The sequence below is a fragment of the Brachionichthys hirsutus genome, chromosome 1 (genome assembly GCF_040956055.1).
Source record: "Brachionichthys hirsutus isolate HB-005 chromosome 1, CSIRO-AGI_Bhir_v1, whole genome shotgun sequence".
In the NCBI taxonomy this organism is placed as follows: Eukaryota; Metazoa; Chordata; class Actinopteri; order Lophiiformes; family Brachionichthyidae; genus Brachionichthys; species Brachionichthys hirsutus.
This window is the reverse complement of record NC_090897.1, coordinates 13,620,148-13,637,115: the sequence shown is the minus strand read 5'-3', so window position 1 is coordinate 13,637,115 and position 16,968 is coordinate 13,620,148. Positions and strand designations below refer to the sequence as shown.

The 16,968-nt window shown below is 43.3% G+C and overlaps 1 protein-coding gene across 1 annotated transcript in view; it reads right to left on the bottom strand.

Moving 5' to 3' along the window:
• The window catches only part of tspan4a (tetraspanin 4a), an 87,111-nt gene that overhangs the window by 60,569 nt on the left and 9,574 nt on the right, over positions 1–16,968 (bottom strand). The window lies entirely within an intron of this gene.

Here is a 16,968-nt window from a genome sequence, read left to right as displayed (position 1 = left end):
TTCCATATGTTCCTGTTTTCTTTACTCCCTCATACAGACACACACACACACACACACACACACACACACACATGCATCTAATGGGAAACAGGCATTCACGATTTCACAAGCATACACGTATGCTTCCAAATGGGAATTTGCCCTTCTTACATGCCCTCTAGTTCATTCAGGTGGTACTAATGACGGACTGAAGTACCAATATCTCCACCATGTGTGAGACACTGGCTAAATAATTCTTCCTGAACGGACGCATGGACTAAACCGATGCTGCCGACCTCATGCAGCTACTCGACGGAATGTGTTTTCCGCTGATAAAGACGTCGCAGAGGAAAAGCATTTCAGCCACACACTAAGTGAAGCAAATATCTGACAGCTGAAGTGCAAGATCACACAACAAGGGGCGGGTGGAAGGTGAGCGATAGGGTAATAGAAAGTTCAATGGACAGTGACGAATGATACGTGAGCTCGGGGAAGGCAGCAAAACAAATCAGAAGCAGAGGACAGAGAAGTGGACGAGAAATGCCCTGTAGAGGACGGGTGGCGTGAGAAATGCTTGATGTGAGGTAAGAATGAGTAGCAAATAGTGTCCCACGCGAGCTCCGTGACAGGGAGAGAGGGGGAGCAGCTACCAGGAGGAAATGATCAGAGCGGGCCAACACTGCAGACGGAGGTGACAAATAGCCAGTGGCTGATCCAGAGTCAGCCTTCAGAGAGTGGAAGCCGTCCCTGTGAGGCTGCTGCCTTCTAGTGCCTCAGATGCTCCACATACTACAATCCCACCAACACAAATCTGATCCACCTTATGTTGCAAATCACGAACAGATATGCCATCAGGCGGTTTCCTCCAAGTCTTGGTTTGAATCTAGAGAGGCAGCCCTTTATACTCTGCTGTATAGGTGGAACGAAGGGCTCCGGAGGTCGCGCCGATGGAAGCGCACGTCTGACCATCAGAAATGGATTATTTTGCTTTCTTCAATCCAACTACGCGCTTTGTCATACACATGCAAAGTTATCAAAGGTGTTGTAGTGCTTGCTATATATCCGGTTCTGGGGTAGGAGACTCAGGCCGTGGACACACTGCCTGCCTGCGTGAGCAGTGTGCAGTCTGGTGTATCACAGAACCTCTTGCTTTTCACCTTGGCACCCATGGCAACAGATTAGAGCAGCCACACTGCCAGCTTTAGCAGCACGGTTCGTGCACATCTCACTCCTCACAGCAGCACTGCCTCATCTGGATATTTTGTAAACATTCTATTTCCCTTTATTTTACAGCTGAAATGATCTGTTAATCGCCACATCCATGCACAAGCATGCGGCCACAAAACGACGGAGGACATGTCACAGCCTGACATAGTCAAACCTCCTGTGGCCAGTAGCAAATTAAAAAAACGGATCAAGCGAATCACGTGCTATCGTGATCGTAAAAAAAATCATTGAGAGGAGAATGTCAGACGATGATCAGGGTTCACAGCCGGTTTAAGAACTTTGTTTCTCATCTTTCCCCATCTAATGTCCTGGCATCTGTTAAAAAGGCTGGTTTTCAAATCTTCTTTCATTCATACAGTTCTTGCACTTATCCAGTGCTTCATCTGCATGAAATGAAATGTCTTACTGAGCATATTATCACTGTGTCATTGGCATCAGCACTTTCTTCGCTATCATCTTATGGATGTGTCATTGCCAACACAAAGGAGGCATGAGAGGGTGTTGATGAAACACATGAACTTGTTTCCACATATAGAGGGAGGATAAAGGAGCCTTGCTGCTGCTCCACTCTGTTTCCATCACCTCCTCTGGTCCCAGTTGAATCATCTGATAACCATTGTTTCTTAATTGTGTTGCTTTGTTCCCTTCTTTGATACCTTAGACCCCCTACTCCCCCCCCCCCCCCCCCACACTAATCATTAACACCTAATTTTCACAAGCTCCACCCCCCTCTTGCTCTGTCACATCGCAACCTCGAGATCCTCACTTTCTTTCTCCTCATCATTAGCGCCTCAAATCCCCCTCCCTCCTTCCCCTCCTCACTTTCCGCACCCCTACTGAACTCCAGGTGTGAAAGCGATCAGGTGCTTTCTGCAAAAAAAAAATAGACTACCTCTGAGCAAAACTTTGCGGAGTGGTTTTAAAATATATTCAATATGAATTATTTTATGTCCATTAATGTGTTGCTTGCTTTGTAAAGATAACTCGGTGGGGTGCTCTATCTATTTTGTGCTTCCTGGCGACTGCATGACTGATGGAAACTGTTTTCTGTCAGATGTACATTGTGCGTATGAGTATTTTAAGTTCTTATTTTAAGTTTAAGCTTATGTTCTCCGAGTGGTTTTAGTTAGCCAGACTCGATTTCTCCCCAGAGTACTTCTGCTGTGGTTCATCTTCTTCCAGCTTGAGGGAATTGGTGGCTTGCAAATCCTTTCAAGGTTCCCTGCGACTGGATATGCAGGTAATAAGATGGAAGGGTAAGCACTGAATATTTCAAAAGGCCTGTGTATGAAATAGAACAGGTCAGAGCGGGAAACATGAGAGTAAAAAAATGTGACTGTGTGTTGCACTTTACAGAATCAAACGGCTTTGACTGTGCCAGTGAAAGGAAAATGGAGCACTGGAAAGAAGTGGAGGGTTCAAAAGGAGCACACTTTCTAATCAGGCAAGGGGCATGGCCATGGCATGCAGCTTTAATAGTGTTAGAAAAGCACTCTGCTCCTGCAGTCCAGGTGTAGATGATGTTTGTTTAATGCATTAGGGTGGGCATAAAAACTTAAACTAGTTTGACACTTGGCTTAACTGCCATTTAACTGAGAAGTGCAGTGATTATAAGAGTCTAATTTGACTCAGGAGCAGATATATTCCTCAGAAACGCTGGGAAAGCAGCGTCTGCAACAGGTGTGAGATAACTGGAGCCCATAATGGCTGATTAAACAGGAGAAGATCTCAGAGGAAATGAAGCGTGGTGAGGTCTGACAGGATGACAATCAAGGTTTAACTCTCATAACATATATGATGCCAGGACATTCTTAGTGCAGCGACATCAATGTCAAAGGACCAATCAGCCTCTGAGGAAACAGGTTCATGTTACCTAATGAGCCCGTCCCAGACAGCCCGATCACGCTGTCTGTCTCAAGCGAGATCCACAGCTGCAAATTTCTACATTCTATTTATTTAATATCCAACAAATGCACTTTTATGCAAGTCGATTTTCAGTTTGTTAAGGCACGTATGTGGGCGACTTGCAGCATTGCAAGCACCGCAATTTACAACCACCTGTATTTCCACATATCAAATGGGAGAGAACATAAATAAATTGGCATGGCAAGAAGAATAAAAGCTTGATGGCAACACAGATATGTGAAAATAAAACCAGAGTTCATGAAATAAAGAAATAAAAAAATCCTCCAGAAGCAGTTTTTAACTGTTGCCATGAGGCAACAGCAGCCACAAATGGAAAACACCACTTCCTTCATTTTATACAATTTTAGCCAATTTCCATTTTAGACCACAATTCTGGTGATTTTCTGTTTTATCTAAGGGTTAACGAGACACGACATGTTTTAAAATGCTATTAAGGTAATTCCTACATTCCTACTTTCACCAAAAATGTCCCCCCCTGTTACCATTTTGCACAGTAACAGGGGTAAGGCTGATGACCTCCTGCTGTGTTTATCACAAGTAGCAAATGGAATATGAATTGATTCTTCAGGGGGGGGGGGGTTGCCGTTACTTGTAATTTATCATACAGACATATCTGAAATAAATTCTTAAATAACTTTCTAAATCGTTCTTTAACACATAGTGGCTCACCCACTATGTAAAAAGGAGCATTTATTGAGCTTACTTGACATCCAAGGTGGAGAAACTAAATTAATTTAAAAAAATGCATTTCATCCAAACCTGCGGCAATTAGTTCGTTCATCAAAGTCATTAAAATAAAACTATCTCGGCTTCCAGCGTCTATATTTCAGCCTTTTATTTTTTTCATTTGTTCGAAAACACAACAAACCCTTGAAATCTTATCTGCAAAAATGAAGAGGGGGTTGTACATTAAAAGTAATGTCAATACTAATCAGAAGTACCTGAAAATGTCCTATTAGAACCTAATCCAAATAAGCAATTAGCAATTTTAGGCAATTCCCTTAAATTTAGGAATGTCGAGAACCAGAAGCCCTGATTTTATTATGACTGTCATCTTATCTGCAAGAAATATGCAGAATGCAGTTGTCCTACATCAGTCTGGTTTGTGAAGAACATATAGCTTTGTCACCAGCCTTTATTTGTATTACAGAAGATAGTCTATTTTTCATGCTTTATCGCTCACAGCACTGAGCGATTCAGACAAACATGACCCGCATCCTCAGGAAATATGCATATTTTATGAGTACATTTGGGTTTGAGCTTCATGTTTATCTTGTCAGCAGTTAACAAAGCTGTCTTAAATGCTGCTGAACCCTACAGAGTAACTGCACGTCCCAAACGCTCAGACTTGTCCCAGTGCAAAGAGCGGGTGCGATATGAGCAAATGTCCCTCGTTTTCCTTAAAAGATGGAATGTGCTGTGTTTGATCGGTACAAGCCTCCGCTGGGCACTTCTACGAATGACGACAGTGCAGGAGTACCTATTGGAAATATTCAAGCAGAACCCTGCTTTGTCACAAGATTGATTGGATGAGCATTTTGTCTCCGAAGAAAAGCCATTTCTCGAGCTGCTCGGACTGCATTATTGAGTCTCAACGCGAGTCTCTGCTCTTTTTTTTTTTTTTCCAAGCCAGTCAAGTGTGTGAAAACAGTGAGGTTGGAGATAACGCGGATACTTGGGCAAGGCACTCGAGTACTCAGTCATCAGGATGTGTCAGGTGCCGCAAGGTCGAACTGAATGTTTTCATTATGGTTTGGTGCGATAGATGCTGCAAAGGAGATAAATGTGACAACGATATTAATACATTTTTAATATAATCAAAGCCATTATGGACTTTAAAGAGAGGCGGGGGGCATCTTGTAGCCAGTGGGAGACATTTATAATCCAGTATTCCTTTGTGTCGTAAAATTAAAGAGGCTTTCTTATACAAAAAAAAGACTCAATTACCTCCACGGGCTCATGTTAGAGGAACCAGGAACAAAAAAAGACGACCGACAAACAGTGGTTGTTCTTTGTTCATATGCTTTTCGAACTTTGCTTGACTTGTGCATTTTGCTTTGTGAATGTATTATTTGGATGCCTCTTTTGGACTGTGTATTTATCATTTGGACTTCCATGACATTTTGGTTTTTGTATCATGCCTGCTGTGCTCCCTTTGATAAATTATTTTTATCTGAGATAACTTAATCTAAATCTGCATTTGGGTCCTGTTTGTTCAGCTGAACACACTTATAAGGGGTTTTATGTCTTCTGAAATAAACGCGCAAAAATGTGGGATTTGTGGGAATATATCATATTAATGTAGAGGCAAATTAATGTGTAATTGCATAGTTATAACACGTGCATCATGTAAATTGCTATTTACATGTTTTAACACACAATATTCTCACGTGGCTTTGGAAACCAAAATGTTATTCTTGTAAATGAGGTCAGATCTGCCACTTGCTAACGGTGGCAAATCTCACTGTCGTGTGTGTTTGCCAATGTTATCATGTCGAATCATTTTAACTTATATACTCCTGATGCGAGGAGTGGAGGTTTTCAGCGTGGCTCATAGCAACTATTATTGCAAAAGTGGTAACACACAGCTAACAAGAAGAGTGCAGCAGCAGCCTCCATCCATGAAACAGAAGGCCACAAAAGGAACCCAACCATTATTGGAGATAATTGGAGATTTGGGACTTTCGGGTGCAGCGGCTCAATCAGGCTCGAGCCACAGGCCTCAAACAGAAATGAGGTGTCGTGGAGGTCTGGAGCAAAACTGATGGAGACGAGGTTCCAAAGAAAATATTCACATGCCCATCTCCAGCTGGCAAGAATCGTTCTTTTGTTTTCAGTAAAAATTGACTAAATTCCACCACCAATGCCAGGTGAATTGAAACAAAGCAATCATTAGTGACGTCTTCTGAAATATCACTCTGAATTAAGGCTTTTCATCCGATCTATTTTCAGTGCATGCTTGAGTCATTAAAGCATCATCAAGGTGCTCCGTGAAGCAGCCGGCCATTTTTTTCCCTTTCCCCCTAACCGCCTGCTGCTTCCCCACCTGCTCTTCTAACCGCAACATTTCCGCTGCTCCCTCCTTCAGCCCCCCCCCCCCCCCCCCCAGTTCTTCTGGCTTTGTACTACAGCTCACCTTCCTTCCGCACAGATCCCAAGGTGCACAGGGATCCTCGGGTTTTTACACCCGTGCTGCTTGGACCCTGTGCTGCACCACACTGCAGCCTTGCTTGGGGTTTTTCTTTTTTTCCACACTGCTATATTCATGCCTCGATTGCATGAACAAGGGCAAGAGAAACCCACCACCACCCCCTCCCTCGCCTCCTCCCATTGTCTCCGTCTGTCTTTCTCTCCTCCAACACTCTGTGGCAGTTATCACTCTCTCTCCCCGCTCGCCATCTCCCAGCGGACAATCCTTTACCCTCCGTCCAACATCTGGATTCCTCATTGTTCCAACTGAATTTTCTTCTGTTTGCTTTCAATATAATACAGACACTTCCTTCCATATTTCCTCCTTCCACACTCGACTCGTCTCCTCCTCCTCTCTCGCTCTCTCTCTCTGTCAGTGATCTTGCTCTCTTTCCCGTGCTGTCTCTGAGTAGCATCCTTCCTTTTCAAAGCAGCACTGCAGCAGAACTGTCCTGCCCTTTTCAGTCTTCCATCGATGAAGTGACGGAATTTTTTCAGTGCCACTACACACCTCTATTTTCACTATTTTCATTCACTCCTCTTTCATTGTAAGAGGAGCAGGAGCCTCTATGCATTTCCTCACTGTCAATTAATGAGTGTGGGGGGGGTTGGAATCACATTTCAAGTGAAAGTCAAAGTTTTTTTATTTTTATTGCAACATAGAATTACATGGAATTTTAAAGGATGGCCGTAGCTCAAGAAAAGTATTTTAAAAATACCTTGCTGAAAAGAAATGTCAGGGTTATTTTTTCACTCACATCATTTAACTTAAGCATTATTCCTGATTTTTTCTATAATATTTTCTTTGTAAAATGACATTTATCATAGCTTGTCAGGACAATTCAGTTGTAATAAGTATCTTGCATAATTTCCTTACAGCACCATAAATGACTGGCTGCTAAAGAGCTGCACGCAGCGTCTCCAACCGAAAGAGGACGATTCATGAAAATAAATGAAGCAGCAAAAGGAACTTCTGTTCAGCTGTTCCTCAAGACAACAGAGGATCCTAAGGGCTATTTCGTCCTGTCCCATGATGCTCAAAGACCAATTGATAATTCTTAATTATTTCATGTCGAAGTTCTTTCACTGCTCCAGGCCTTTGGCATCAGTTGCGGCAGGATCTGCTCTGAGCAGTGTCCCTTTGTTGTTTATGTATTCAACTTCAACTACCCAGTATGGGCCAGGCCTCATCAACCAGGTTTAATGTGACATTAAAAAAATATATATACCACCTTTACTGAATAAGAAGCACATAATACAAAAGAGTAGATGCTACTTTTACTCTGTGTTGCACATCAATCGGCCACATCCTGCCCACGAGTGTCCTTTATGAATATTTAAAAATGTTCACCATTCAGATCGGTCAGATATGCTTATTCAATATAAATGAATTTTTTGTATAGAGTGTGTATAGAGTGTTTTGTGCAGAGACCTTAGAGCAATACAGCAATTATTCTTTAAAATACTTACTAGTGCGCTGAGTTTTATCTGAATTAAAGCAGGATTATAATGCAAACATTCACACTTGGCTCATACGTTGTCTTTGTTGCCGTGTGACAAGGTTACGTGTGTGTGCAGAGAGTCGTGCTTGAATGATGCAGTGCAGGAAATAATCCCCCAAGATGTTTTTATTGTAGTTCCTGGGCTGGTCTGGAGCTGCAGACGAGCAAACATTTCTTTTGTGACTTAAGTGCAGCTAGTTATGTATCGGTGATTTCTTCAATGTGTGAGTTAGAAGCTACAAATGAACATGTTCCCTGTATGAAGGAGCATATTTTGTGATTTGGGGTTGCATTTTGTTTCTACAGAATGCGTGTTGACACTCAGGAGGAAGAGGTTGATGTTTGCTTTCTTGCATCATTAAGTGAGGAATGATGACACTGTCATGGTGAATAATGTGAAGAATCTTAACTTGGCATTGAGACAGGGTTCATGACGAAACCGCTCATTGATTAGTGCACAATAGATGTTTGCTTAATCACGTGATGGATACTAATAAACCTTATTACTGGCTTGAATTTATCTGGACACATTTAAAAGGTCTACAGAAACACAGATGCTCCTGAAGATCTGCCGTAATATCCAAGAGTTCTTCATCCTGCAAGGACAGGAAGAAATTATGGTGCATGTAAGATGGAAGGTAAACTGTTATTTTCTTGTTTACAAAGGAGGAGGATCCATTTTTGGGGAGTAAAGAGTTAAGTCCATCTGGAATTAGGCATGAGAAAAGCAACCAGCCAAAGCAGACTTGAGATCAATTTTGTTTCAGGTCTCCCAAGTTAAAGAAATCCAGTTCCTGACAAACTTTTTGTTATCAAGGGAATTTTCCTCGATGACTAAACGTTTTTTAAAAATACAAATGAAACCGATATAGCCTTGTACAGCCAGAACCAATTTTCATCACAGAGATATGTGTGGTGAAGGCACGGCCTTAGCTGACATTTTTAATTCACCTGTTAAAAGGATGACTATGAATGTTTAACAACATCCACCCAGTCATTTTGTGTTACCCACTCATCCTGTGCAGTGTTGCGTGGGGCTGGAGCCTATCCAGTCTGACATCTGACAAGTTGCCAGTTCATCACAGGGCCAACACTTAGCGACAACCATCCGCCCATCTTCCCCCTTTTATCCGGGGCCGGGACCCCGAGGCAACAGTCTCAGCAGGGACTTCCAGACTTCCAGCTCTTCCGGCGGGCTCCCGAAGCGTTCCCAGGCCAGCCGAGAGACATAGCCTCTCCAGGGTGTCCTAGGTCTCCTGGTCCTGGTGGGACATGCCCAGAACAACCCCCAAAGGAAGGCGTCCAGGAGGCATCCAAATAGCCAGCCAGCCACCTCAGCGGACTCCTCTCGACGTGGAGTAGCAGCTCCACTCCGAGTTCCTCCCTGCTACCTGAGCTCTCCCCACCCCGTGGAGCAAACTCATTCATGTCCTTTCAGTCATGACCCAAAGCTCATGCCCACAGGTGAGAGGAGGAACCTAGATGGACCGGTAAATCGAGAGGTTTCGGCTCAGCTCCTTCTTCACCACGACAGACCAGTGATGGGGAAAGCTAGAATAACTTCACTGTAAGCCTTTTTTCTGAGTCAATCGAATCCCTGCAGGGATCTATGTGTGTGCAGAGAGCCGCTCTATCTACCATTTAGCTGAATTTAGAAAGAAAGACTTGTAACTATGCTCATTAGTTCACCGCTAACTCCACCAGCACAACCCACGCTACAAAAACGAGAGACCTCCCAGACTTGAGAAACTCGGAAAAATTCAAAATGTCATCACCTCAAGCGTAATATTCTTTTTATAGAGTCCAGAGGTTACCGTTGTTTCCTGTCTCCACAACTTTCCTGTGTCCTCACTGAGGGTGTGACTTTGGAGCCTGTAAGATTTATGCATGGACTCAGCAAAAGCGCTCTGCAGACCTATACCTGCACTGCTCATGCTGTGCACGTCCTCCGGACCTGCTCAGGATCGATGAAGCGCGTGGGAGCGGGGGAGCTGGGCAGAGCTGACAGATCTCAAATCAGTAGAAAGACAATTTCAATTGATCTGGCTAAGTCATTGCAGACAGATGTAACCCATTCTCAGCTCAGTCAACGGATTGGGTTCTGACCTACATTAACATGACAAGTAAACGTCTTCCCTCTGTTCCTTCTGCAGTCTCCCTGTGTTCTCCATCCCAGCCTTACTCGCCATTACACGTGTCTCACCCCCCCCCCCCCCCCCCTCGCCCTCCTGCAGTGTGGAAAAGCTGCACTTGTGCTAACAAGGTTAATTAAAAAGTATCTGCAAATGAGAACTCTTATTTTGGAGCTGTGGGGCACTTTTTCCAGCTCTGTGGTTTCTGCTGAAGACATTTAGTGTTCTGCATTATTGTATTATTATTTATTTTTTTGCTGCCCACTATTACAATTTTATGACTTTCTCTTATAATTACAGAATAATTATTCTTAGTATTTGTCCTGGAGTGTTGAAATCTTCAGAAATCCACAGAAGTCTCTTGCCTTTCTTCATTTACGAAGCTCATGTGACGAGACGTGGCATTGGTTTCATTGGTTTCCACGCTGTAAAAGGTGTGTCATCTGTTGCACACACACACGCACACACACTAACCTACTCGCGAAGACCTTGTTGCTGGGCTCAGAAAAAGACTTGTTTCCAAATAGGGGGCAAATTTCATGTTGGTCCGCCGTACAATTATATATATTATATACCGTATTTTCCGGATTATAAGTCGCGTTTTTTTTCATAGTTTGGTCGGGGGTGCGACTTATAAATCGGAGCGACTTATATATGCTTTTTTTTACAAAATCTGTGAGCGCAGAGACAGTAGCCTACACATTTCTATAACAGGTGTTACAGGGAACTCTGTGACCCATCAGAATCTGTCGCGGTTTCTGGAGGTTCAGAGTTATCTGTCACACCTGTTATCTAAAAACACAAATTAGAAGGGCTGAATGAAAATGGCACCGAAAAGAAAGTCATATTCCGCGGCTTACAAACTTCAGATAGTGAAATATGGAGCCGAAAACGGCAATCGAGCAGCAGAAAGAAAGTTTGGAGTGAGCGAAAAACTTGTAAGGGACTGGCGAAAAGCGGAGGTTACGCTTACTGAAATGAAGAAAACAAAGAAAGCTAATCGCGGGCGACAAGCTAGGTGGCCGCAGTTGGAGGAACGAGTTCACGCATGGGTGCTTGAACAACGTGCTGCTGGGAGAGGTTTGTCAACGGTGCAGTTGCGTCTCCACGCCCAGGTGGTGGCCAGGGAGGTGAATATAAACGGCTTTGCGGGAAGACCTTCTTGGTGTTACCGCTTCATGCAACGCAAACGCCTCTCTATCAGAGCTAGGACGACACTGTCCCAAAAACTGCCAGCGGACTTCCAAGCCAAGGTTGACAGTTTCCGCGCGTTCATTGAAAAGCATGTAAGTGATCACAACGTGACACCGGATCATATTATTAACATGGACGAGGTCCCCCTCACTTTTGACATCCCCATGGGCCGAAGTGTTGCAGAGAAAGGGCAAAAAAGTGTGAATATCGTTACAACTGGTCATGAGAGGTCACACTTCACAGTGGTGCTGGCATGTTGTGGAGACGGATCAAAACTGCCACCGATGGTCATTTTCAAACGAAAAACCATGCCAAAAATCCAATCCTCCTCAGTTGAAGTCGCCGTGAACGAGAAAGGGTGGATTGATCAAGAAATGATGAACTTGTGGCTTACAAAGTGCTACAATAAGCGACCGGATGGCTTCTTTAGAGCACGCAAAGCTCTGCTTGTGATGGATAGCATGAGAGCGCACATCACACCACAGCTAAAAAATAAATTAAATTTTTTCAACTCCATACCTGCCATCATCCCTGGAGGCTTAACCAAAATACTCCAGCCACTTGATATCTCCCTGAATAGGAGCTTTAAGTCAGTTTTGCGTAACCTGTGGGAGCAGTGGATGACGGATGGAGAGCACAGCTTCACGGCAACCGGGAGAATGCGCCATGCAACTTTCCTGGAAGTCATTGAATGGATCGACAAAGCATGGGCTTCAGTGACAACCGCAACCATCCTGTCGGGATTCAGAAAGGCTGGAATAATTGGAACTGCAACTGACGACGAGTCTGATGTAAGCGACGTAGAAGAGGAAGCGGCGTCTTGTCTACCTGCCGAGTTGGGGGAGTTGTTCAAAAGTGACACCGAGGATGAAGATTTCCTTGGATTTCGTGATTCGGAGTAAAACCTGATATTTTGGTAAACTTGTTAGCATGTTCTTTGTGCTATATGTTGTTTGGTGTTGGATTTTATCAAATAAATTTTCCCCAAAAATGCGACTTATCCTCCAGTGCGACCTATATATGGTTTTTTCTTCTTAATTATGCATTTTTTGGCTGGTGCGACCTACAATCCGGAGCGACGTATAATCCAAAAAATACGGTATATATTAATTTGCTGCAGATGCCGCATCCCAGCTGCCTATCGGCAAGAGTCGAGCGCTAAATTGAATTTTCTTCTCCAATGATATACCAAACTTGTTCAAATCTACAGTATGTATTTATTTATTTATTTATTTAAAGTGTCTTCTGGATCTGATCTAGAATGAGGTCAGGAAAAAAGTATTACATTTTAACATTGAAAGCTCCATTTACGGATTCAAAAATCAGTTAAAAATACAAGTCTGATTCACTTTTACTTTTCATGGTTGGTGTATAAAGATACCAAGACCAATCTAGAACCTTTTGATGATGATCCAGATCACCATGTGGACGGTGTATATCCAGTTAGGAGGGGAATGAGCTGCTTGGCGGAGGTCTGCGCCCTCTGAGTTTCTTATTGCCATGAGTTTTTATGTTCGGTTTATTTGAGGTTTTGCACTCTGACTCTGCTGATGAAGCTCTTGGTATTATCTGTCATGGCAACAGCCCCATCGGTGTAGATACTGATACAGTTTTTCCAACTTAATTTCACCTCTTCAAGCTGTTCAGTCATCACATGATACATTTCCATTCTAAATGTGCTATTGCTAATTTCTTTGCAGAATATAAAATTAGGTAGCTCCAACTCAAATTCACTCAGCTTTGGTTCCAGATACATGTTCAGCGGTTATTCCTCAATGGCCGATAGTGGCACTTCAGTGGAGCTGGTCATGCAAAGCTGGCATCAATATATGTGTGACATGTGATGTGGCACACCTCCCAGCCACATCTTGTAATTCATCAGCCACTAAAGATAGGAGTGTTTTCCACCTCTCCTCTCCATTCATTCATTCATTCATTCATTCTCCAACCGCTTATTCCGTCATCGGGTCGCGGGCCAAGCTGGAGCAAATCTCAGCAGTCAATGGGCGAGAGGCGGGGTACACCCTGGACAAGCCGCCAGTCCATCGCAGGGCAACACAGAGACAGACAATCAGCCTCTCCTCTCCAATATAGACAAAAACACAAATATTGTGGTCGTTAAAAGATTTGTCCTGTACAGGATTTGATTTGTGCTGTGCCGGATATCTGTGATATTCTATTGTCTCACTCTGTCTCTCTTGATTTGCAGCATGTGTGCACAGCTGAGTGAGGACTGACTGAACGAGACACACGTGCTCCTCAGTCACACCTCCTCAACTCCCTATAGATCCTGCTCTCATGGCCTGTCCCTGCCACATTATGATTCCATCTCAGTTCATGCAAGTCTTGTAAACACAATTATTTATTTATTTATTTGACATGTGCCTTTATTTATGTAACATATGCATTATTTATTTATTTGACATGTGCTCCTGTTCTCCCCTGTCTGAGTTTTGCTGCATCAGTCCTTCTTCTGACACTTGCAAGTTCTTTTGGTTCGTTTATCGAATACCGGTACTAGGCTGAGTATTTTTGCCGTATTTAGTAGTAGTGATGCCAGCCCATCCTTCGTAGTTTTTTAATCTTGTTTGAGTGTTTTTGTTGTTTATTAGTGACGCCAGCCCGTCCGTCATTGTTTTTTGAAATATATTTTTGGAACAATTTTTAGGCCCGAGCGCCTATCCTAGGCGTAAGGGGCTATTGCTTTTGCAACGCAGAAGACGACAAGTTGACGAGCGCAGCTCGCCAACCCTCGGCATCCAACTTTGCCATGCTGTTGAGGACGACCAACACACTCACGCACACACACACCGACACTCAACAGCACACACACACCCCGACACTAAACAACACACACGCACACACATAGAGATCCTCAAACACGAGTTGACGAGTGCAGCGAGTCAACCATCGGGCGACCAACACACCCACGCCCACACACACGACACTCAACAGAACACACCCTGACACTAAACAACACACACACAGACACACACAAACACGAGTTGACGAGCGCAGCGAGTCAACTCGTGTTTGTGTGTGTCTGTGTGCCCCCACAGACGCGTAGCCCTCGTCGAGACCATTCCGAAAATGTATTTTGTGTAGAAATCGCATACTCAGAAAAAAAGTTATATTGTTTTTGCAAAAATTCTTTATTAGGCCCGAGCGCCTATTCTAGGCGTAAGGGGCTATTGCTTTTGCAACGCAGAAGACGACAAGTTGACGAGCGCAGCCCTCGACAAAGTTGACGAGCGCAGCTTGTCAACCCTCGGCATCCAACATTGCCATGAGGACGACCAACACACTCACGCACACACACACACCGACACTCAACAGCACACACACACACACCGACACTAAACAACACACACGCACACACACAGAGATCCTCAAACACAGTTGACAAGCGCAGCGAATCAACCATCGGGCGACCAACACACCAACGCCCACACCCACGACACTCAACAGCACACACACACACACCCTGACACTAAACAACACTCACATACAGATCTTATGAAAATGGCATATTAGCATGGAAACGTCCCAAATTTGCCACATACATTCTCGCACACATGCCGGTTGAAAAGGCAATGACACCCAGGCTGCATTTTTTACGCTGTTGCCATGACGATGGCAACCCCTCCTATGGGGAGGGGTCCGACGCCAACTTTGTCGGACAGCCACAAAATTCGGTACAGACGTGCGTCATGTCAGGGCAAAAAAAACAAGTATTGTGGCCACGCCCCCAGACACACAGGAAGGCGGCCATATTGGATTGAAACTTAAAAACTCCTGATGGCAGATGGCCATGTAATCCAAATAACGATTTGACTAAACTGTGAGCTACTCATGCAGCTCAAATCTAAACACTTGTGAAGCACTCGGGACAAAAGCGGCGTGCGTCGGCGGGTCAGCTCAACGGCCTGTCGGCCGGCGAGGGCCTACAACGCCGCTTGCGGCTTTAATTCCTTTTTCTTTTTTGAGACAATTTACAAGAAACATTGTCCAGTTTGTGTTTTTACTAGAGCAAATATTAATATTAACTTCATTTGGCTTCCTCCTTGTTTGTTTTATATATATTGTCTTTTTAGTCTCTTTTAATTCAATATTTCCCATATTATCCTTCATGAAAACTATTTATTTTTAAATGGTAAACATGGTGAATTTAGTCACTTTTTCTGATTACTTGTGCAACAAAATACATACAAGTATCAGGGCACAGACAGGAGAAGAGGAATCCAGAAACTGTTCTTTATTAATCACACCGGGGAGTCAGTCCAAGCCAGCAGATGAATCTAACGGGTCAGGCACACAGGCAGAATCCACAGAAAACAAGAAACTGTTTTGGAATCTTGATTCTGTACTTTTGTGTGTCTGTGAATGTTATTTCTTGAAAGGTTCTATATAAATAAAGCGTATTAATATTAATATTAATATTAATATTATTACTAACAATCTGGCAGTGAGGTGTGGCATTAACAGAAGCTAAATATAATACGACCTGACGGGAGATGAGTTGCAGGTGATGACCGTAGCACAGGTGACTGGAATGAACTGATTGCAGGAGGTGTATCTGAGAGGACAGGAGAGGTTACTGCGTAGGAAAACATAGGCCCGCCTCCGGCTGTGACAAGCGCCTAGATGACGCAGCCTTATCAAATAAGAATAAGAATATCATCAAATGATTTAGTTCTGCAACAAAACTATCTTTTGAAATTAAATATTTCTTTGTAAATGAAGAAACTTTTCTTTGATCCATAACTTGCTAACCTCATTTTAAACCTAGACTACTTAACATTTATTTTTGGGAAACTAAAAGCAATCTCCCTTATTTAAGGTTGTTAAATAGATATCTAAATATCTTCTTTGATGCACATGGCGTCTACATCCACATTTTTACAGGGGATGAATATAAAATATTTTGAACGTGAACATTCTGATTTATTTTTATGGTTTCATGAAGGTTGATGATTAAACACAAATAGTCCAGTATTCCTAAAGAATAGTGTTATGTATTTGGTTCAAAGACATCCGTGAATTAATGTTTTGTATGTTTAATCAGATGGTTAAAAGTGTGAACAGGTTCATGCTTCGTCGTATACAAAGCATTTGGATAGTGTTAAAAAAGCAATGTGTAACAAACGTCCCGAGTGAGACATCATCTCAAACGGGGATCGTTTTTTCTATCAGCAGAGCGGGTGTTCTTCCCATACATAGACAATACATGCCGGTTTGCACCACCAGCCCACCCGGGAATCGAACCACCAACCTCTTGATCATAGGACGACCCACTCAACCACCTGCGCCACCATCCCCTACAGTTTTACCGACTATTCTGGATCTGATCCAGATTAAATTCAGTGGTAAGATAGAGGTCCCCCATCCTACATGACTGTGTCAAATTCCATAAACATTGTTAAATAATCAACTGAGATATTGAGGAACACATTTTGAAGCTCCATTGACTGCAATGTTACCAGAAATGTCAAACTGATCCAAACTGGATCATCACCAAAATGTACTCATCTGTTCCTGGTAACATCCCCAACATTTCCTGAAAGTTTCATCAAGATCCCCCCAGAACTTTTTGAGTTATTTTGCTAACGGACGGATGGATGGACGGCTATTTTGACTTTTTGCCTTCTGTGTATTTGAGTTTGACACCCTTGGTCTATGGCATATGTGTCAAACTCAAGGCCCGGGGGCCAAATGTGGCCCGCCACACCATTTTTTGTGGCCCCCAATAGCTTATGTACAGACATTTGTATTTGTAAAATGCTGCATCTTTTACGAGAAGGTACCATCCTCAAAATAGA